At 38.7% G+C, this 24,480-nt stretch overlaps 1 protein-coding gene across 1 annotated transcript in view; it reads right to left on the reverse strand.

Annotated features, from left to right (window-relative positions):
- The window catches only part of FZD3 (frizzled class receptor 3), a 59,485-nt gene that overhangs the window by 29,012 nt on the left and 5,993 nt on the right, over positions 1–24,480 (reverse strand). The gene's annotated exons all lie outside the window — the stretch shown is intronic.

The raw sequence follows: 24,480 nt of genomic DNA on the forward strand, positions 1-24,480 counted from the left end.
ATCATAACACAGCACTTACGTATTTTAGGAAGACAGGCAATCAAGAAGCCTAGAGACAATGACAAAGATTCACAAGGGACATTTATGTACTTGATTTGCATTAAAATCAATGGGAATTAAGACAGCTAAACACCTCTGAGGATTCAGGCTTAGCTTCACACTCTCCAATAACAGTCACATAAACTTGATTCCTTTTAGTGCTTGTGTAACTGACAGACACATCATTAATTGCTAGCTGCTTATTTAGTAGGATAATATGAAAAACTTGCATCTGGTTGATGAGGTTACAGTCTGAAGAATATTAGATAATGCAAGATTCCTTGACAGTATAGAAATATAGCATAGTGTGATCTTTCAAATATTATTTTCAGATCATGACATAATAATTCTAAAGAATCTATTTCTTTAATTTCTTCAGCGAGGCAGTGTTCTTCATGTCTTTCTACAAAATGCAAACACAGGACATTTTCCATCACATTCTTCCCACAGTACCTTGTGAACTGAAGAGAACCCATCTGTTAAAATCTCAGTTCTATCATCAGAGTATATCTGTAGACAGAAAACAGTCCAAGTGTGCATGCTATCATTGTTATATAAATTCTCATACAGACATAGAACTTTCTAGCTTCCAGAACAGGGCTGTAATCACAGTGATGTCACATTAAGTATGTCATTTATTGACTAACTATCAGAAAGCACTGTGAAATCAAAGCCGGAAAAAATTAGTCAGAAAAAATAACTGGTGTCTTGTGCTACTGTGTTGCTTTCTAACAGGTTTAATTAATGATGATAGCAACACTCCTTGGAAGCTCCAAGAGAAAATCTATCACAACTAGCCAATATACAGCTCTTCTTAAGTATTTCTGAAGATGAAAAAGAAGGAAAAAAGTAGGACAGGGATTTATGTCTTAATAAAAACTGGTGCACATTGATAATCCATGTTATCTTCTTACTATCCAGCCTGGGTTCATTTTCCTCTCGCTTGTTTTGGCTTGTCTTTAAAACTCTCCAGGAGTCAATATCTATTTTTGAGTTTGTGTGGCAACTACCACTATACAAAGCCTCACCATATCTTTGGATATTAATATAAGATCAATTATATTCTCTTAAGAGTGGAACTACAGACTATTGAAATACATTAGGACTTAAAACTCTAGAATAAAACAAAACAGCGTATGAATGCTGAGTTACTCTGCTACCTCCAGACTGGAGAAACAGCAGTGACATTTTAGTAAGCCACTTCTTTTCCTTGACTTATATTTCAAATCATAGCTTGAAGGGAAAAGGTGACAGTTGCTTGATCAATGGAATGCTAACATGAACTGTGTTCTAGATAGATTTTTGTAAAAAGTCCATTATCTTGATACCAGAGTTTCCTCTTCTCCACAGCCTAGCAGGATTATACAGCAAGAAGTCTTATCTTCAGAATTTGTGGTGCAATAGCAGAAGCACAAACGAACCTGCTCGCTCTCTCTCTATAAAACCTAAATCTTATTATAACTGAAGCTGAAGACTAGGCTGTAGAAAGATTACACTTTCAAAGAGCAATTTCCTGAGAAGTATTTTAAACCAATTCAATGTTTTCTTCTTCCGAACTACAGAACAGAACAGACCCAACAACAAAAAATAGGTCATCTTCTGTGGCAATATAAATGACAATTACTAGAAATTATGAGGAAAAGTTTCACATTTCAGTTCTTCGTTATCGCCTCCTTAGTCTTCCAACTCTTCCTATATGCCTCCTTTGCTCTGCAAAAGGTTAATTTTTGGAATACAAGACACAACCACGCTGTGATTTTACTGATTTTTTTTAAAAGCATAATTATTATCTACCAAGCTGATTAAATTCTCTTCAGTGCTATGCATTTTTGAAAATGTTGTCACATAAAAACAGAGCCATGCAATGTGGCAATAGCTTGTATGAAGAGCAGTATAAGCCTTCAGAGCTATTGACAAGGAAAAAGGAAGCAACAGTTGGAAAGTATTTACATTTACAAACTCATTGTTACTCAAGGAACACTTTCTATTTGGCTAGACATTTACTGCAGATGCACATATGTTTTTATTTTTAAATACGTATTACTTATGATACATTTAAAGCTATTGTTTGACAACAAGGATCCAAGAAATTGATTCTAGGTAGTTACGACACCTGACATGACTGGAAAAGCTTAAGATAATAGTCTTCCTTTATTTGATGGAAAGGGAAAATAAAATGAAAACTCCAGTTTTATTTTGGAAAGTGTTTAACTTACTTTTCAAAGAACCTTGAAAATAAGAAAATGAAGTTGTATCTTTATGAAAAAGAGCTACTGGCTTAATGCCTACCCCCTGCAAACTCTTGCCTCCTGCCACTGCAGTTTTGCATGTACCCATACCCAAATTTCAAGTTCTCCTGACAAATGCTCTACTACTCTCCTCTGATACACCTTCCATTATGAAAAGATGTTTCAGAAATTTCTCTTTTCCTGCTACTTCACCTTCACTAAAAGATCTGTTTGGTTTTGGGTGATTTGCAGAAAGCTGTACCATTTAGGAAGATCCCAGACCATCTCAAGGTGTGCACGCAAGAAAACTGTGCAAACAGAGCTCCAGATCATGGCTATTGCAAAGCAAAGGATAAGCAGTAAAGCAAGTTCAAGGGAAGAGAAAGGTACCCGTATTTCCTTGTATCCTGTTGGTGCTGCTACGGACAGGTGGCTGTTGTAATGGCTTTCAGCCAACTCCCAACGACACTGGGCAATGGTGTCCGAGGGAATATTGGAACTGAGACAGGAAATGTCCAAAAATGGGGATGCAGATGGTGCTCTTTGGCAATGGCTCCACGGTTTGAAAGAGCAGTCTCAGTAAGAGCAGCGCGTTCCCTGGCTGTCCCCTTCAGCAGCCCGAGGGCTAAGTTACAGGGGGCTCGAACACGCAGGATGCGAGACAGCTGCCTAAACACCGTCTTCTCCCGCTATCTAAGATGCCATTTATTCTCCAAGACATCCACATGGGCCTGGATGATCAGGCACAAAATCTGCCCTCTCTTGGGCCTGACAGATATGACGCAGGGTCTCTGCAGAGACCCACTCCCTTCTGGCATGGCAGCTGGAGGCTGGGTTGAAGATGCTGAAACATCTAAAGAAACACTAGTGTAACTGAATATTCCCTGACAAGGTCCCCCAGAGGGCACGTTAGCTGCATTTAGGGTTCTTTAGAGCTGCAGAAAACAAGACTGGTTTTGAGCATGGCCTCAGCATACTCCTCAAAACACAGTACAGATATACTCAACCCCAACAACACTGAAGAAATACACTTAAAGCAGGGGTAATTTAATAGGACTGTTCCCCTAGTGCTGGCTGTTCTGTTTCTCAGCAACTCCAGGCCTCTCTCACACCATTCTGTCTCTCAAAATAGTAACTGCAGGCAGACAAAAACTCTCTTATGAATTATATCAAATCAGTTTATTTTAAAATCATGAAGATGCTAAGCTAGACAACAGAAGAAGAAAAAACCCTACAACCACTCCTCGTAATGCAGAAAAAGAGACTTACTTGCTTTCAACCAGTAACAGCAGCATTCATGCCTGTAAGCAGCTCAGTCTGTAAGTACCCTTTCTCTAAAATTATCTTAACCCGTTGCGGCTCCTAAGATGAAAAGTCACTTCCACCTACTGGTTATGTTGTTCACTATTAAAAATAAAGCCAGGGAGATTAAAAGACTTTTTTTTATGCTCTTGTCCAAGGACACAGTGCAAGTTACGATATTTAGTCCTACTCCACTGGTGCCTAACAAAAGGCGCTCTGTTTAAATGGGACATGCTTTTGAAGAATGCCTGTTGAACAACTCAATATACAGAGGAAAAAGGAAGAGGACAAGAACAAGAGAAGACGTGATAGCCAAACTGATTTCAATAATTCAGGCCAAGCCCTGGGAAATCCAAGAAAGGGAAGAGATAAATGTTTAAGAAGAGATAAATACTTCTTTGCTCCTCAAGGTACTAAAGTATTTAAAATATGCCAGATCATGTAACTGTATAATATATCTACAGTTGTACACCCACTGGTCTTTCTACCTCTGAGAACAATATTTATGACCATGCAAATTCCTTCAAACCCAGTGATAACAGCAGCATTATGAACTCAACTTTTTTCAGGCTGAGTCAGAACACTCTCATCCCTCCTTTGCTTTGCCATGCAGGTGTCGTGTACCCAATAACATGCCACAATCGTGTATCACTGCTTTCCTCAGAGCAGTCCAACTTGCAGTACAACCTTACCCATCTCTTCTTTCCCTCTTCCCCAGAATTTTCTTTCCTGGTACCAAAGTTGCTTTAAGAAATTTCCCAATTCCCAGCAGTGTGGCCTCAGCCCCTTCCCTCCATACAATTCCTACCTGCTGAAAATATTTTAATGGCCATGCTCTAACAGAGAGCAGAAATTTCCTGCTTGCCTTTGGTTTTCTTTCATTTTTTTTTCAGGAGGGGATGAAAGACAAAGGAGAGCCAGAATGATATGTGTAGATTTTTCCTCCCAAATAATTTTTTAAACAAATTCTCACTTCTGGTTACAAAGCAAGAGCAATAACTCTATCTATAAATACACCGTGGAACTGCGTTGCAGTTTCAGACTTCTCATATTACTGAGAGATAATATACTAAATTCTACCTTTTATTTTACACAGCAGTAGTCATTTAGCTCGCTGTTATTTGGGAATTGACATTATTGCAAGATTCAAATGAAATTATTTTGGTGATCTTTCACTATTCTATTTGCTTATATATTCCTTTCTTTTAACAGAAAACTAAACAGGAAGCATTGTCATAAACTCATAGATGGAAGGAGGGAAGTTTTCTTCCCTCAGGCTCATGGGAAAAGAGTGATGCTATGACTATCAATTACTGTTGCAATTCTCTGGTGGAAGCAACTGCCTCAGGGCGTCTCCTGTCTCAGGCCAGCCATATGATCTGCTCTTTCTGTCCTGTGTTGCCCTATGTTTGAATTTAGCTTGCTATTCATTAGGAAAAACCCTTGAATTGTATCTCAAAGTGCATGGACAAAAACGCTTTCCAGGCTACCTCCCGAGGAGAATGGCAGAAGCTGCAGGAGATTTAGCTCTTCAGACAACTGCTAGTTAGACTGAACATGTTACTGCCTCCTGCTTTTGATAACCACAGGTCTTCTCTGATTGAACTGCTCTCACAGCTCTGACAGTTCGTGTGAATGCTCTCTAGAGACTGTTATAAGCAGAACTGGTTTTCTTGAGACAGTGGAAATTTGTTCTCCAATGGTTCTGACCTGCACGCTCCTCCAAATCCTGCTAGGTTTGCTGGAGCCTACAGCGCACTGCCATGCTGATACACAAACTTAACCTGAAAATATTTCTTGTAAGTTAATATCCTCAGCTGAACAACTGCTGTAGTACTTAAACTGCTGATGCTAACTTCAAATGGGGCTGTAATTGAGAGTCCTGCCTTAACCTAACTGGTGTTTCCTAAAGAAGACTAGAGAGTGCTCACACAGGCACAGCAGAGCTGGTGATTTGCAAAGAGCGGTGATCCAGGGCACTAACTTCTTCAAAAAACCATAGAGCTACTTTTTTTTCCACTCAGTTTGGCCTGACCTAGATAGTGCCACATAAGTAATGGTTGCAGAAAGGGCCAGAAATACATGGTCAGGTGTGTAAGTACATTTCTTTTGGAATCAATCCACACTTGCTCAACTTAATGTGACTATAGAAGTGCAGCTTTATTGCACAGACACTTTGTTCTGTTTTCAAAAGGCAATAGGCTAATTTGCCAACGCCTGCTTTTAATGCACAGTGCCAAGACAAACTTAGTGTACAATACTTAGCATAATGTTCATTCAAAGCTTACCTCACCATTAACTTCCTTGTCTGAAGAAACTTAGGTATACTTTTTTTTGGTAATTTTTTTTAGCTTTGCACAGTGATACATGTATGAAAAGCCAAATGGGGTCACAATTCTGGCCACCTGTTAAGCTTTCCTCTTTAGCATGGAAAAAAGCTATTATCACATTATCTGTATGAACCCTTATGAACCACATAGCCCACTGCCTTCCAATATCCCATGTCTCATAATTTGATGTTAGCTGGAAAAATTGTGGTTAAAATAAGGATTAGAATGACACTGTACTACTTTAGGGACTGGGAAGTAAAACATTTCAGAATGTTTTACCTCATTAGTAAAAATATATGTCTGCATTTAAATAGCTATTAAGTCATTCCAACAATAAAAATGCCAGGTAATTATTATGGTTTTAAATTATATTTTTCTCATGCTATAGGTTTCTCATGCTATATAGGTTGAACCAGACAATCACCTTGTTGTTCACTTTAAAACCTAAGACCAATTATTTTACCTGCCTTACTGGTGAAAGGGCAGCAATCATGCAACCGATCCTCAGCGTTCTGGTCTGTAAACAGACAGCTGAGGTCAGTTTCTCAAAGACAGAAAAAAAGTAGGATAAAGATGAAAGTAGTTAAAAGCAAATGACATTAATCTCTGTCTATATGACTAAAAAGCAAAGCCATCTGCTCTTGTTCTTTAAAGAGGTCTCCTGCTTCATTTTGAATTCTGAAGTTCCTTTGGAAGACATGAAAAAGATGGCATCCATCTGTCAATTTGCACTTTTCCTAAATGTGGTCTTTAGGTTTTAGGAACTGATGACTGCAGATGGGTGGTCCTGGTAACAATTTCCATTTGCAAGAAGCGTTAGTTTTTGTAAGACAGCTGAGACTGCTTGGACTTCCTTCTTCCTCTCTACATGCCTGCTGCGATGGGCTTGGGAGAATTCCAAAGTATCACCAAGAAATAAATATATAATCCTCTGGGCCATATTTTAGATACTATTAAGTTAAGAGTCTATAAAGCACACTTGCCTGGACAAGCAAGAGACTATTGGGCAGGAGCTGTAACTCTTGATAAAATAATATTTTTCATTTAAATGACACATTTCTATCTCCTGTGGTTGCAAAGACAACCTTCCAAGTACAAACTGAGTGTGATCACTGCTCTGATGCCGGCCGAAAAAATGCTCCAGTGCTGTTGTCACTGTGGGAAGGAGAAAGATACCCATTACAAAAGGTGGAGTGTTAGGGATAACAAACTTTTCTTTCCCTCAACTCTGCCACCGCCGACTGATCTGCATGTCAGGGACTCATGGGCTATTTCTGCCAATTCAAGGGAGGTCTGTCTCCTTGAAGGATAACAGGAGTGAAGAGTATAAACAATTCACTGTTGGCATGGTGCTTAAAAATTTATCTTGCCGAGTGAAGGAGGAAAAGCATTTGGTATGAAGATTTGTTAGAAGACTTCACACTAACTTGAGAGCACAAAATGGAGTCGGTAGCCAGATCAAGTTCTTCAGAGCTCATAAGAGGGAATTTCTAAAAATCGGAAACATGAGGGAAAATACAAATAAGGACATAGCCAAGATCCAAAATCACCAATTAGATTCTCTTTACCTTTTCATTTTTACTGCCATCAGCATACAGAATGACACTGTCTGCCACATAATAAACAACATTAATACCCTGCAGAATAAAATCAGACAAGTTGGATTTCTAAAATACAATGAAAGCAACACTGAATAATCCTATTGAAGAGAATTTCCTTATTTCTCAAAGGCTTGATGACTTCTACTATTTCATGTGTGACTTCGCTAACTGTGGTTTTTTACACAGCTGAAATAGCAGAGTATCTAAGAGAGCTGCACACCAATGCAGACTACATGAAGCTCCATGTTTTCCACTGGGATGAGGGTGGAAGAAGGCTTCTGTTTTCTGAATTCTGACATTCAAGCCAAAGTGCTTCTTGACAGACTAACCAAGGGAATCTACAGTATGCTGCCTCCCTTAAAAGTGAAATGTGAACTATACAGTTGTCATCATCCTCCTCCTATATGGCTGTGAAATGAGGACAAATTACAGTTGTCATCTAACGCACTTCAGGGCACAGTTTCGTGTAAGTTTACTGACCCCTGCTACCAGCCTCCTTCGCACTGACTTGGGTTTAAGATTGATTTAAACTGTCCATGAAACTAACCTCAAAGCCACACATGCTGTATTTGGAGCATTAGTAGTGTAAAAAGCCAGGATAAGGTCCTGAATGCTGACACCTTTAAGTGTTACCATCTAAATATCTTTCCTGTATAATACACCTCGGTTGATCAATTCGTTTTTTTCTAAGCTTAGTTTTTTACTGGTTTAGCTCCTTAGCAACCTTACAATAGGTTTGGGTGCCAGTGCAAGATGTGCAAAAGGGACGTGTTACTGGGGGATGAAGAACGGGGCACAGCTAGGCTGACCTTACAGCTAGGTAACATTGAACCCTAAGCTGTGCTGCTCAGGACATCTGGTGTGTTCATAACCATGTAAAATAGAGTTCAACTGCCCTGGACCCAGCCAGACCCAGAAAACATTACAAGGATATGTTTAAGGTAAACCCTTGAGTTTTATAGCATTAGTTCCACAACATGGAAGACAAAAGACTTCTTGCTACAGCAGAGAACAGGCGTTGATGCTGTTAAAGCCCAGGAGCATAACCTTTTGCAGACAGAAGGCTGCAAGAGAAAAAACACACTAAATTAATCAGGAAGCTCTATTTGCTACTGCCTTAGCAGCCAGTCTGCTGGCAAAATTCTCTCACACAATTGTCTTACTAGCCAAAACACCTGGTTTCATATATGAGAGTACAATGGCAGATTCAGTTGTCATAATAAATAAACTTACTGCTTGAGCTATGAACATCAGACAGTGTTCTCAAAGAATAAATTACCATTCAAAAACTGTCATGTCTTACCTGGCTACATTAGGATCAACATCTCCTTGGGCATAGGTTCAATGACTTAATTTTGCTCCTGTGAAAGCCCATAATGAATCTAACCTAAATACTTCAGAGAATGATCTTGCAATATCCACCAAGACTGTTGCTTCGTAATTTACTATTATATAAAAAACCAAACACAGTTGTGCCAAATGATTTTACAAATGTGTTTGGCTACACATTGAAACTTTTCTTTTTTCTGCCCAATATTTATTGTCCAAATTGAAAATCAAAAGGAATACTCAGGTAATGCAATAATGCATCTCTAACAATGGAAAAATCAGGTTTTTTGGTATCTATGGCTTGGAAAGAAGCAGAGCATGACACTGATCCTATGTAACTATGTACATAAATAATATGATACAAATCAAAGAAAGAACATAATCTGTTGGATTAATGCTATAAAAATTATTCTGAATAGCAAACAAAACCTATCTATAAAATGAATGCTAATATTCTAACAGCTGTGTCTTAATCTAACATTACAAACCATCTGTTATATCTACATACCAGCAAAACCACATACACACACAGACATACACACACGTGTCAACAGTTGGATAGAAGAGCAGATTTCCATCTTCGGGCCTCAAAATTAAGGATATTTCATGGCAACATTTAAAACATATTGTCTACTGGCTTGACAACTATTTATTTTCCTTCCCTCATGCTTAATTTCCAGGAAGGCTACACTATCAGTCTAGTATATTAAGCTGTCTTTTGGTATAGTTAATTCTAAAAATTAGCAGATTGTTTCACATCCATAAATAATGTGGGAAGGTTTTCCTGGATGTGTGGTCTACACTCCACAAACTCTGCAGTCCTGCTGTCCCCTATATGAATTTAATAGAGTAGGATCCAATCCAAAGCAAGCTGCACCGTCTCCAAATCTCAATTCAACAGCACCTTCCACTTCATTTTACAGTTACTCTACTACAGCTGTTACCATTTCTCTTCTCTCTCGTATAACAATTACAGTTTTCAGACTATTTTGATTGTAAGGGTTCTCAGGGGATTATATCTGGTTTTGCGATTATTTTAGCCAATTTCTAACACAAGAAAAGTAAAGCCGCAGTACTTAGTACTCTTCACATGTATTAATTGGGTAGATGTGGGCAGATGATTATATAAGCCAGATTTTAGTCAGGAAAACTTGTGTATTTACCTGGAAGTTTGAGTCTCAGCATTACCAGGGGCTCCATGCAGAATCACCCTGTACTGTTGCTGTTACTGCAAGCCAGTACAATAAAGCCATTACAAAAATAAAAGGTGACCCAGCTAGTTGATTCTTGGGATTAACTTTCTATATTTTGGTATTATGCATGAAATTCTTCCCATGTGCTATCTGTACAGCACGTACAGCTGGACGCAAACAATGGGAAAATGAGGCAGCTTTTGGGGAAATTTTCAGTCTTTGGAAAGAGGTTTTTCTTCATTATTATAATTCTTGCGATGAGTCTTTCCATTCTGAACAAATGCCAGCTACATTTATTGGGATGGCTCTTTTAACTTTTAAGAGTTTGTCCATCCCAAAATACATTTCTTTTACCCAATTACAGAATTACAAGAGGGTCACTAAACAGGTGCCTCTACTTCATCAGACAGTAATACAGAACAGGAAAGTTAAGACTGAGAAAATCTCAACTTACTCCAACATATTAAATGAAAATTCATTTCTGCTTAAAATAGAAGCTTTAAGATAATGAGTTGGTGACTTCAATTTTTAACTGTTTTAAAACCATTAACCATTTTTAAAAAACATGTCCGAACACAGCAGCTATGAATTAAAATTTAAGATTCATCAGGGGATACTTATCCCTTCCATTTAGTGCCAAGTTAATGAGGTCACAGATGAACTCTACAGGGGAGGAAAGGGAAAAGAATTAAAAATAATTGCAGTTGTACACCACTTCTCCACTGGACAGAAAGCTGTTACCCACCTCACAAGCATCTGAATGACCGATTCTGAAAGCCTCACCAAAACTGTCAAACTAAGAATAAAACCAAGCTCCCAGAGTTGATTTTTCTTCCCTACAGTTAATAATTTACCAGATAAATATTTGACAGGAATTCCCACAGTGCCTCCGCTTATTTGTTTCTGCGGCACCCTAAAAGCGTGCTTACTTCTCTCAAAATAGGTTAAATAATATTTTGCCCTCAAAGGTCCAGAAGTTTCTCCCTGTTGAGGACAGAAGTTTGTGCCTAGCTCTCTTCTGTATCACTAACATAGTTTTGGGAAAAATTGCTCCCACAGTGTATCCTGCACGTCTTTGAAACACTCTAGACAAGTAGGACAAGACCTAACACAATAACAGGATTAACAAGAGAGTGGGAGGAGAGAGGGGATACAGATGGAAGGAAACAAGAGAAGACAAAAAGATTATGCAACTACTCTGTGAGGCCCCTACACAGGATGATAGACCCAAATTCTTTTCCAGTTAAAAAGAATAAAGAGAAGCAAATATCTATGGGTGCTGTGGAAGAAGTACCTCTTCAAAACGTATCTCAAATAGTAAGTGACACTCACAAGCACTGTAAATGTACTCTGTGTGTCAGGTTCTGTATGGAATACACTGCAGGGGTGTTTGCAATGGGGGAGTCGACACAGAATGGAATCAGTGGGATCAAACTATAAAAGAGCAGGTCAGATAAATAGGAAAGACTGCATTGAATTGCTTGGAGATACAAGCATTCAGAGGTGGTACAAGAGACAAGAGGGGGTAAGTGTTTTTTCCCATTGATTGCCTCTTTGAATAATTGCCCAACACTGCAAAATCCCTTTTATATATATCTGTGTCTAAAAGGATAGAAAACACAATTGAGCAAAGACCAGGTGTGGGGCTATAAGGTAGGGAAGGCAAAAAGAGCTAGAAGCCTGCTGTGATAAGCCCCATTTGGTTAGCCACAGCAGGGCTCATCTAGCAGACCACAGAAGACCACTCAGAGGGCATTTCTGCTCTGAAGAACCATAGGAAGTTCATACAGCCGAGCTGGCTTTCCAGCTCCCTTTGTCTCAAACCTCAAAAGCAGCAGGATGGGGACAGGATAGTGGATAGGAGTGTACGTATGTGCATTTGTTAGTGTTACATGATGAGTTCTGCTCAATAGCTCTTTGCCAATTTCAGTAATACTTGGCTCCCACTGCCTCCCACCTCACGGATGAGGACTAACACCCAGAGATCAAAAAGTGTCCTTTAACCCATCACACTGGCTCCTCTCTGATGGGTACAACAGGTTATGTCAGAGGAATCCGCTACCACTGTAGGAGAAACGTAAGCCGCAGATCTTTTACAGTCCTGGCTTCAATTCAACGCCCCTTTCGTGAGTCCCCTTCATGACCCTGGCTACTAATCGCAACTAGTACAAAGTGGGAGGGGAACCAAAGCCTAAATTTTAAAAGCCTGGAAGCTTACTATTTCCAGACAAAAGCAACTGCCTCCCATTGTGTCAGAAAAAAGTAACTGATGGATCTGAAGAATTATGTCGCCTTTTTGTGATGCCACTTAATTAAGGTTATTCTGAATAACAGGAATAATTTAGTTGCAAAGTAAGACTAAGGAAAATGTTTGCGTACTCTTCAGGGTCTGAGATTTTGCAGTATTTTAGCCACAAGACTTTGTAAAAGTGCCACTGGAAGACAAATTTTCAAATCAGACTATTGAAAAGGTATTTCTTCCACATGAGGTAAAGACTATTTTTCTGTAAGAACTAGACAGACTGTTTGTCATTCAAAAAGCTACAGAGGAAAATCTGAAGACAAAGTAACTTCACCATTCTTTAACAAATTTAAATCAAACTTTAAATAATTAACACATTTGTAAAATAAGCAGATAAAATGTCCCAAAAGCCACTTACTATCACATGACACCAATTTTTGTTTTCTTGATTTTTTTCTTTATTATTGACAGTAAGCATAAAAACTGAAATCCAAGGTCAAACTTTGTTACCACATTCTTCTCTGCAGTTATATTTCCATATTGCACCTGCCCAGATCAGACCACAATGCTAAAAGTGTACAATAAGAAACCAGAAGGAATACTCATGAGCAGGGATCCAACTAATGGGTCTGCTGATTCTGAATGGCATATATTCATCTACTCCTCCACAAAAAAGGATGCACAGATGTTAGATAATTGACAGTATGATTGAATCATTATGAAGGGAAAAACTGTAATACATGTAAGTTTTCAGAGAAAAATATTAAAACCAAAAATGATGCTTTTGGACTTGTGAGGGGGGAAAAAGCTAAGTGAATGGCTGACAAGAATTCTCTCATTGAATTTACAAAGAAAGATGTTTCTTCTTGCTCAGTGCCACAAACATGACAACTTTTGTTCTATAAATCAAGAAACAGGGAATATAAACAAGTTTACAAATTGAAAGCAACTTTTAAAAGATAAATTTCGGGTTTCTACAACACACAAAGATGAACTACAAGGAGCCTTCCTTCCTTGTTCAAATTCAAATTAACCAGCCCTTTGTGCTTCTGTTCTCTCCTCTTCTCTTTTCAAATTTCCTTCCTCGTTTCCATGGGAACCCCCTCGCTGACAAGCCTCCGAGCAGAGCAAGAGGCCAAGCTTAGCAAGGGGTGTGAAAAGGGGAGAGAGTCAAAGGGCAGAATTTGGCTCGGGAGAATCAAGATGCCAACCTTTGTCACCCCACAAAGAGGGGGTAACCATAGGAACTAACTCTGTGGGACAGGGGCAGGGAGGAGGAGGGAGTATCATGGCCAAATTCACAAAATGGGAAACAAAATGGGGAAGGTGTCATTAAAAACGCAACACTAGAACCTACAGTGAAAAAAAAAGTCTTACAAATGAAAAAAATTAAAATAAAACTTTAAGGACCGAGTATTCAACTTCATGCTGATTTTAAGTCCACAAAATTGCATCAATTTAGTTTATATGAGACCACAAAGAAACTGGGCAGATCCAATTATCAACTCCAACACGAGTATTTAATGTTCTCCTGAAAAGATGCTGAATACTCCCCTTGACTTTGATGGGCTCTGAAGATGTTTTCTGAATGCCTCACAGATAACTGGAAACAACACAGCTTCAGGAAGATTGCTATCGAGTGATGGCTTCAAACATGCAGAGCCAGTTTACACTAACAGTTCTGCAGAATATGGAAGGTAGTCTAGTCATTGTTACTGCAAGAGCAATCCGACAGGGCAGATTTACATACAGTATATTAACATGGTATCGCATTCATACACTACATAAAAATATAAATACAGCATACTTTTATTCTTGTACCTTGTAAAAGAGACAGCAGGAGGATGAGGCATGAAACAGCTCTATAAAATCACAAATGATACATAAAGAAAAAATATGGTCCAATTGTTCACTGCATCTTCAGCACAAAAAGTAGTGAACATAAAAACAGCAGGTGGTTCATTTGAAGAGGGGAAAAAACCCCAAAGACAGCAAATTCTTCACACAACACCTTTAACTTACATAACTATTTGCCACTGATTTGTGTGGATGCTAAAAGAACATATGAGTTCAGGAAGAAAACTGATAAATTTGTAGAAAAATACATCAACGGTTACTAACATGAGACATCATTTCCAAGCCACAAATTGCTGAACATGGAAGAACAGCCTGAGTAGATCTATGTTACATACCTGACCTGTTCTTATCTGCTCCACACAGCACCCACGGTGGGCCACCACCGGGTGACAGAGTACCAGGCTAAACAGATCTCCGGTCTGACTTCGTGTCGCTGTTCTTAGGTTCTTACATTTATCCATCTCCTCCCCAGTTTCATTTCTACTAGCCTGTCTCTCACACCAAATATAGTCTTTAAAAGTGTATTTTATAAAAATGTTATTGTTTTGCAGGTCCAAAGTGTTGCAAGATTGAATAATGAAATCAGTTCAAGAGCACTAGGTTCCTCAACAATTAGGGATACTTTGCAGCCCACAGGCTACTTACCTTCTGTACCAGTTTGGTGTTAGGTGTAGGACAAACACCGGCTCGGTTTCCTCCAGAAAGTCACAAAACCCTGCTGCATTTGCATCTCTTAATGACCAAGATACAAAATGGGGAGTAAGGCAGCAATGCACAAATGAGGCACATGTGAATTTAAGAAGATTGGTCCTTTGAACGTTAAAAACATGCTTTGATGAACTATTCTTCCATACCACAGAACACAATAGCTTCACAGCCAAACAGGAACATCCTATTGATACAAAAATGATTCAAATCCACAAAAGCCATCCTAACTTTCTCTAAAATCACCACAAGAAGAAAACTGCAGCCATACCAACAACACAAATGGTAAAATTTATGACAACTGCTCCTTGATGCCTAAGTTGTTACTCCATACTTATTCTCCTCTTGTCAATCTGTTGTGGCTTTCTTTTTGAATCCAACTATCCTATAATTGGAACCATTATCACACACTAGAGAAAGCAAGGAAAATACCATTTCCAAGTGACCAGCAAAATAAAAAGCACACTCTAGTGAAGCCACACAACTTTTAAGTAGTCCACCACTATTTACATCATTGACAACTTTCTACACAAAAAAACATGTTTGGAAAGAATGGTAAGTCTAAAGGACAGAAAACTGAAGAGCTTCCAACCTATTATGTCAGCTCACAAGTTATAACTGAGATATCTAAATAAACTTTGTATCAGAAGACCGTAAAGGGGGAAGAGAGAGGTAGTGCTAGTAACTTGGACTAAACAGAAGTGTTGACTTGATTCTATAGCAGACATGCTAGATCTCTGCCTTACCAGGGACAGAATCTAATGCATGTACATCCAGAATACAAGGTAGCTATTTCAGTACTAATATAGCAGAACTATATCCTCCAAGTTACACATACTACTAGATATAAGGCTAAGTCTAGTCACTGTAACAAATACTAACCTGTACTACTACAGCATAGAATATATGATATAAACATGTTTTTTGTCCCACAATAGCTGTATCTAAGAGAATCAGCTGGCTGATTTTGATTAAGGTAAAGAAAAAGCATACAAAGATAGGAATGAATGTCTGTAGACTTGTGGTAGGTAAGACGAATGGTAAATAGTAAGACGAATATTCCCTTAATGCTCCCACACAACATTCCTTTGCTTCTGAGTTTATGCTTGCAGATATAAAGCTAAAACTGACTATAAAGTACATTGTCACTTAACTATTCAAAATAAATTCATGTGTGTTCCACCTTTCCTAATAATTCCTCTTTAAGCCTCCACCAGATGCTACAGAATTAGCCACAATGCAGAGCCATCTGCCTTCATGACCCTGAAAACAAGCCCACTGTGAATAGATGTTGATTAAGATGTAGATCATTCACTTTAAACTGAATCATTACATAAAACTAATGTTTTTTTCATATGCTTGCACTAAACTATTAAGGCTAAACTTCATTTCCATATTTCCAGTTGAATCATCATTCAGAATTAATCTTTTATTCAAGAAAATATGAACATGGTGACAGAGTTCATCTTCAATGTGCAAGCAGTAGTTTATTGATTTAACAAAAAAAACCCCAAACCCTACTTCTCTTCATTTTCTCTCTCACTACTAGTCTGCATTTTGAAAATATTCATATGGCATCTTGTTCTCATTAACAAACATAGAAGACTAGAAAACAGTATTTCTGAAATTATTCTCTGGAGAACATCTATTAGCCAGGCAAAAGAAAGTAAGGGTTTCTAACACCTGCTATCTAGCTTTACTATTTGAGCACTAATTATCTACATGGAGAAGTTTTAACCCTTGTGTTCTTTGTATTCCTTTTTGAAAGAAGCATCTCTTTAGTACTCTGTTCTTTCATGGTGCTCTGTACAGCATAGCACTATAATACCTTTATCTGGTTTCTTGAAGTGAAATGATATGGCCCCCGGAAGAAAAAATTGGAGACTCACCATCGTAATTGCTCACATTAAGCAAGCATCCATTCCACCTTAAAAAGCTAGTTATAGTTCATATTCCCTTTGATTGTTGTCCTAAGATGGACCACATGCTCAGGTATGATCTAGGTCCTCAAATCATTTGGTTTGCTGCTGTGGATGTGGATACCTCCACATTGACAAATACCTTCCCCAGCAAGTCTGTATTTGACAGTCTGATTGTCAGAATTGCAATGCTTTCCCAAACACAAAAAGCTGCAGGCAACACAGCCAAAAAGTCCATCTTTTGTGCCTCTATTCCTGGACATTACTCTGTTTGGGTTAACTGCTTCAAAAGATTTCTAGCCAAAAGACAAGGCTCTTTCCCTTTCTTACTTATTTAAGCCTCTACCAACTTCAAAGCAGGTACACATGAATGGCTCTATGCTTTATCTGAATGCAAACGATTATCTCACTTGGCTGTTCTTCCTGTCCGAAGGGTCTAAATGCTTCAGTATTCATTGAATATTTAATATTCATTCAGATTATCTTGAAGTTCACTGGACCTTAATGTGAAAAGGATTGAATTGATGGTCCTAATATGACACCATCTAAGGCTATGTTCAAGAAACAGCTTCCTCAGAAGCCTCATTTTACAAAATTGTCAGATCATACTAGCTTTTTTATGGATCTCTTTAGGGTTCTAGTTCTTCTCAAATTGTCCTTACCCACTCAGGATTTCTACCACTTTTGCACAACACTCATGCCCTTTACAGGTCAAGACTGAAACCACAAGCTGATGTGTTTCAAACAGACAAGCCTCAGATATTCCTAAAGCAAGAACTTCTAAGCAGTGCATTATCAGGCACTCCTTTGCTTTGCCTCTAGTCTACAGAATCATCTTTGCAATTCTAGCTTTGAGACAGTCTGGTTTCACAATAAACCAATCTATATCTTTACATGACTATTTCTAAGGTAAAAAGTCAGAGTCAGAATAAGAGAATACAAAGTTAATGAAAGAGTAGGCTTTAATCAGCTGGTGCACAGCTTGCATTCTTATGATCATGTACAGTTCCATTGTTCAGTAGGCATCATAATCTTACACACTAAAGAGAAAATTAATCCTTACTGCAAATTAGTGTCTAAGATTAGGGTGCTTACAAAACACCAGCTGATTAAAACCTACTTTTCCATTAGCTTTATAATCTTCTATGAGTTTTGGATGCAGAACTGAAGAATACAGAAAGCCAAGGAAAAGTGCTGAAGTTTAGGAGGATATAGTGCACGGCCAGGCAAAAGAAGATGGGGGGTGGAAAGGAATAAATATCAAATTAAGAGGGGAAGAAGTTAAGTATTTTCCACCCTACATTCTCCCCATCCTTGCTGATGAGTGCGAAAGAAAGAAAGATGCTTCCCACTTGTATCCAAAAAAATCACTTATAAATAGGAGGAGGAATGGGGCAGCACTACCTCCCAGCTCCAAGGAGGGTAGGAATCATAATCACATAAACCAAGATCTGTGAATTTTGCACACTTGTCCCTGGCCATTATGCAAATCAAGAATTGAGAGACAACATTCCATGCTGAGTCCAAACCCCAATTATCTGAAATCAGTAGTAATATACACCTGATAGAAAAGCTGTTTGAGAAACACCACTAAAAGGAGCCACTTCACACTTAACCTACCTATACTGGAAAAATGCCTAACTCTTATCCCAGATGCTAAGACCAGGCTGGGAATAAATATAGCTATGTCTTCTGTTGAGGCCATTTTTAAGCATACTCCAGTTCTTTTCCACTTAAAAAAAGACAAAAAAATTAACTAAGACTCCAAAGATCACTGCGGGGAGGAGAAAAAAAAAAACCTGCCACAGAAAAGAAACTGTGCTATACGCACAGAAATATAGTTAGCAAGGGTATGCAAATCTTGCAGCACGCACTCTGCTCTGCAGCAGGTCAATGGCATTACCCTCTGCAAGAATCAGTACAAGCAATAAGCCACTAGATTCGAAAAAAAGAGTATGAAAAATCATGTGTCTTCACATCTGTAGTTGCATATTCTGTGACAAAGTCCATTAACTGTTCACTAGCTCTGCTTCTAAATATTCAAAACTCCATGACTGGATAGTTTATTTATATTAATTCAATGATTCCCAGCTGGTGAACCCTGCCACGCTGATGGAGTAGGAGCATATGAGTCAACATTACTCCTCTCCCCTTCCAGCTACCTCCCTCACATGGCAAAAAACCAAATCAACTGCAGGATAACATGATTTCTCTATTTCCCCCTTTGCATCTCCCACCTACACACTAGCCAACCTACCTATGGTGCATTCATAAGTCCCTACTGCTGCTTTTTTTTGATATGCAAAATGGGAATGGAAGTTGTGAGAGAGCGCAAAGGAATAAATAGCATGTTATCTTGTCTGCCCATATGGTGACTGTATCATCTCAATTCTGGAGCATTTGACCACCAGTATAATCCCAAAAGACAATGCCTCTGCATTTACCCAGAGGGACCCATTTAGCCCTCAACTATGTCTGGTTCCTCTCCTTTAAAGCCTCTTTGATGCCTAGCATCATTTGTGAGGTTCCATAAAAAACAGGGTAAGAAGAAGGAAGTGCTGGCAGTACATTTAACTGCAAAAAGACTGGCAATCATCATATTAAACCACCTCTCTTCATCAGTGACAAAAAGCTTTAATAGCATGCTCCCAGGCTCCAACAGGCTACCAAGTTACATGTTCTCTGATAAACATATTTGTCTACAAAAATTGCATTAAGGCAGATAAAAAACACTGCTTGCTAGTCTTACGCATAAGCAAATCCTTCAAGGCCAAAGGAATATTAAGCGGAAAAGGGACAGAAGATAATTCTTCATATGGTAGCAATAATAATCCAAGAGATGGGTAAACAAGGTCAGATCCCTCAGGGGGATAGGGGTAATTTAACTTCTCAATTGTCACTGCCTCATCCAGCACACGATCTATGTAACACAGCAGAACTGTGGCAGCAGCACAGTGCAACATCATCTCAATGTCACACTGTCATCACGAACATATTTAGAGGGAAGTTTTAACAGCATAGCTGAGAGAGACTATGCTAAATGGTTATTGTAATAAAACAACCTGCTAGCAGATTATAGAAAATTTTCAAGACACCTTGCAATACGTTCTACACGACAGCACGGAGCACATAAAAGGAATGACCCCGGAGAGTCAGGCATCGTGAGGCCCCCGCTGTGCACAGCGGCAGCCACTGTGCAGTACTGGAGGGCAGGACAGCTCCCAGCTCCACGCCTGCCCGGACAGCTCAGCCTGCCCGCAGGCTCCCCAAAATACCTGCCCTTTACACCTAGCATCTCCTATCTCCATACTCTGCCGTGACTAGTGTGCTAGTCCATATTAACCAGCATTACTCCTTTTAGGAAGAAGCAGATGTAAAATGACTCTCATTTTAGCCTCCGCTATAGCCAAGCGGGTGTTAGCAGAGGTTGGACTAGCACAACTGGTGTTTTGTCCTCTACCAAAAGGAGTAAGCCCCTTTAGAGGTACTTTGGGGTAAAATAACACTCCAGGCCCTTGAACACAGAAAGCCCTCCCTTCAATCTTCCCGGATTAAAGCAGGCCTTGCTGATGTAGCACAGCAGAAAGCTTAAGGCATTATCTTTCCTAGGAGTAAAGAAAGGCATAGGAACCAGTTACAGTAAGGACCAATATACACTAAGAGGGACTCCTGATGTCATATTCTATTTTCTTTAATCAAGATGGTTAATACCGATATTGCTGCAACATAACAAGATGACACTGATGATGTGACTTATTAGCCTTTATTATAATTATGAAGGAATCATAGTAGCTTGAAGTCTCAAAACGGCAACTAACTGATTTTTTGAGTTTTCAAGAAATAACAATAAGTAAGTTTTTAAACAGTTCCTTCAATGAAGTTGAAGTTCAACAGTTCCTTCACTCTTTCTTACATTGTACTCTATCAGTACAAGCAAGCTGAATTTTTCTTATGGGTTTTATTAGGAACTGTTGTGGAAAAAGTGGTACTGAAAAACTGTAAGAATTACAAGGTTTTTTCCCCCCAATACACAAGATTAATCGGACTGATTCTGCTGCTATATTATTTTATGCTCACAGCTATTTGGGAGGGCTTGGAGATGAGAGATATTTACCAGAAAATGTCACAATGCAAGTTTTAATAGACTCCATTCAGTTCAAAATTTGAGTGCTCCATCCATTTGACTGCAACATTAAATAATCTCTAAAAAGCCAAATAACAAAAACTTCCTTCTTGCTAAGTACAGATTTAAGGGGCAATCTAGACTAATACAAGGAGTGGAAATATACTTCAGAAAACCTGTGCCTCTTCATTCTTTTTTTTCCTGTTCAACTCCCTAAAAAACTCTGCCATGGAGGTGCAGGCCACTTCATAGTGATTTTAAGCTTGATAATAGCCTTGTTTCCTTGCACGGCCTTCACCATTTTTCATGAAGCATTCCAAAGCAGCCCATAGTTCACTCCCTGACTGAAACCACTGGCCTATGTGCTAATTATATTGGCAGAAGGGAGTACTATACATACACCCACAACACCAATGCGCCCATGCTAAGTTTAAGAATGGCTTTGGCACTGAGCTAGAACCTGAATTGCAGCAACACAGTGTTTCATGCAAGTGCAAGCTAATTTATGCTATTAAGTTGAGCTTTATACCACAGAGTGCAGAGAAGTAACATTCGCTTCTCAACTGTTTCTATCTCTGTAGCAGAAAGCTACTTTACAAAGATAAGAACAATTACACCAGTTACTCTGACTCAGACTGAAGGTCCATATAATTACTGCTCTGCTTCCAACAGTGGACATAAACAGACTGTTAGTGAAAGTTATATTTTTGACAGTTCTCTGAAATCATTGGTTTAATATGCAACAAAAGCCAGAGAAGTTAACATAATGTTGGTCATTACTAGGAAGCTATTACCAGCAAAAAGTGTGATTTTATTTATAAATAAATCCCTAGTGTGCCATTCTCATCTCCACACCTCAGTGAGGACAAAGGTAGAAAAAGGGACAGAGAAAGTTAACTAAAATTATTACAGGAATGAACCAGCTGAATTGCAAGAAGAAAGCCCAAACAGCTGGAACACTTCAATTTGGAGAGGAAAAGCCTGGGGGATAAAACCGAGGTTTCCAAAATCACAAGTGTAACAGAGGGTTTAACTGCAGCACAATATTGCATGATACTGGAACAAAAGGTTATTAAATGAAACTGGCAGGAAACTGGTTTGAAACAGGTTAGAGAATAAGTACTTCTTCACACGGTGGCTAGTGAACTGGTTGACAGTATTATATTCATAAAATAATTTAGAGAAATTCATTGAAAATAGTTGCATTAAATGATACTAAAGGGAACAGGCAGGGAAGTACCCTCTAACATCCATAACTCAGGGACTGTGGATACTGGGGAAGCACCAGAGAACCAGCCCACAGACAAGAGGTTTGCATCCCTTCCCTAAACAGTACCTCCTCTTGCCATTAGCAGATATGGAATGCTTGGCAAGATGGATCATGAGCAGGCCATTTCTTACGTTCCCTAAATGCTCTCCCAGCCTGTGACAATTTCTGCCAAGGGGAAGAGCCTGAGGTGTTTTTTTTCCTACCTAGTCACCCTCATTGCCCATTGGCAGCATTATGTTCCAAGCTATGGTCCAGTCTCCTCAAACTTTTTGCATCCACAATACTGTCTACGAGTTTCACAGCTCTACTGACAGCTATTTGAAGAACCACCTCTTCCTCTTTGTTCTGACTTGACTTCTAGCAAGTCTACCATCTTGATTTGATGGAGCCTAGTTCCTGCGCTGGAAGAGACAGTGTACAGTCAATCCCTATAAACCTTTGCATGCCAATTATGATGGTAGTTGTTGTTGTTGGGTTGTTTGTTTTTTTTTTTTTTCTATTTTAAAAGTAGGCTAAAGGACCCTGCCATAGTCTAACACTCCTCCTATGGGATATGTTCCATAAGCCTGTGGTCATTCTTCCTGTTCTCTGGACCTCTTTCAGTTCAAACACACATTTTTTGAGATAGCTCAGAACTTTACACAACACTCCAGCTATTTGTGAGCCACAGGATTATATAACACCACTGCAACGTCTGGTCTTCATTCCTTTCCTAATTATTCCACATCTGATTTGCCTTTTGGCTTTCTTACTGCTCAGTAAGCTTTCAACTCATATTTCAATAGAGCAAACCATCGTAAATCCAATGAAATAAGCTGACCTCCATCACTGATATGAAGAATATTATTCCCCCAACACATACATATTTATCACTTTGAATGTCCTCAACAATTTTATGGCTCAATGTATCTCATAGTCTCAATTTACAATAATCTCAATTTACATAATCTCAATCTTTACAATTCTTATTCTGATTTGACCTTAACTAAGTTACTCACAACAGTATCAATAGGCTTTCTCATCTTACTGCTAATGTTCTCTTCTAGGTCATTTAAGAAAATACAGAACTGCACAGATCCCCAAAGCTTTCCACTGATAATCTGCTTCTCCAACCACCCAGCAAAAACAAAGCCCACTATCTCCACACCTCCACAAGTCAAGTCCCAGAAGTCTTCAATCCAGTTGGTTTCAACAATTCCATTAATATCCTAAGTTCCACCTTTCAAAGATGAAATAAACAGTTTGTACACACCTAGTTGTTCACACTGTTATTCTATTAAACTTGCTCACTTGCTTTGGCTTCATTTTTCCTCCTTACAGTTAGATCATCAAAGGTCCTCAGAACTTACCAGAACCAATTCTAAAATAGAATTCATTCCTGTTGCTATGTATTTAGTATAATTGAAATCCCTGGCCACATCCAAATGAGCTCTTGAAATGCAAGTCCATAGTTCTTTCAAACAAAGCAAATTCAAGGGTAGGAGTCTCTATTTTCTTCTTACAGTAAAAAGCCTGTCAAGTCTGGTTCACAACTCTTCCACAGAAAGACTATATAAAGGCTTGGCTTTATATTATTTAACAAGAACAATTAAGTTTTTTATATTGTCAGGAAAAGCATTCAAAGATAAAAACATATGATTACTCTTTCTGTTCTTGGTGTACAGCAACACAGATCTACCAGCAAGGATTCCCAAGCACTTCAAAAATACAAATAAACCTAATCTGCACAAATCTCTCATGAAAATTTGAATAGGCTGACAGCTAGACTTGCCTAATATTCTGAATTTCCATCAATTTTAGTCATATCACAGAATACCAAGTAAGGAAACTCCTTAGGCAGGGTGGCAGGATAGAGAACAGACTGAAGTGAACTTAAAAAGTCTTGTATAAACTAGACTAAAGATAAAAAGAGAGTAAGCATGTGGTTGAAGCCCCATCGAGAAAGTTGTCCAAAGAAAGCTTAGACAAATATCAGTGGCAACGTGTCGGTTTTTTAAAAAGGAGAAAATGATTACGTGTAAGTCCAAAGAAGGTTTTGGGGAATAATGGCAACAGTAATAAGGTACCATTATAACAATGAAAGTGCAAGTCTAAAAGCTTGTCTACCAGGATATGAACCAAAACAGGTTAACTAAATTGTGCAGGACAACAGCCTTTCTTGCAGCTGAGAAAAGCAGTACTAATAAATGAGCAATTTCCATTATTTTCATTGTATGTCTTATTATTCTCATTTTCTTCACACCAAATTTTAGGTGAGTAAGAAAAGTCCAAGTATTACAAAGCTACCAAAGAATGTAGTCTTCAGAACTAAAAATCTTCTATTCATTGTTCAGTATGCTATT

The sequence above is a fragment of the Haliaeetus leucocephalus genome, unplaced genomic scaffold, assembly GCF_000737465.1.
Source record: "Haliaeetus leucocephalus isolate CR32 unplaced genomic scaffold, Haliaeetus_leucocephalus-4.0 Scaffold871, whole genome shotgun sequence".
Taxonomy (NCBI): Eukaryota; Metazoa; Chordata; class Aves; order Accipitriformes; family Accipitridae; genus Haliaeetus; species Haliaeetus leucocephalus.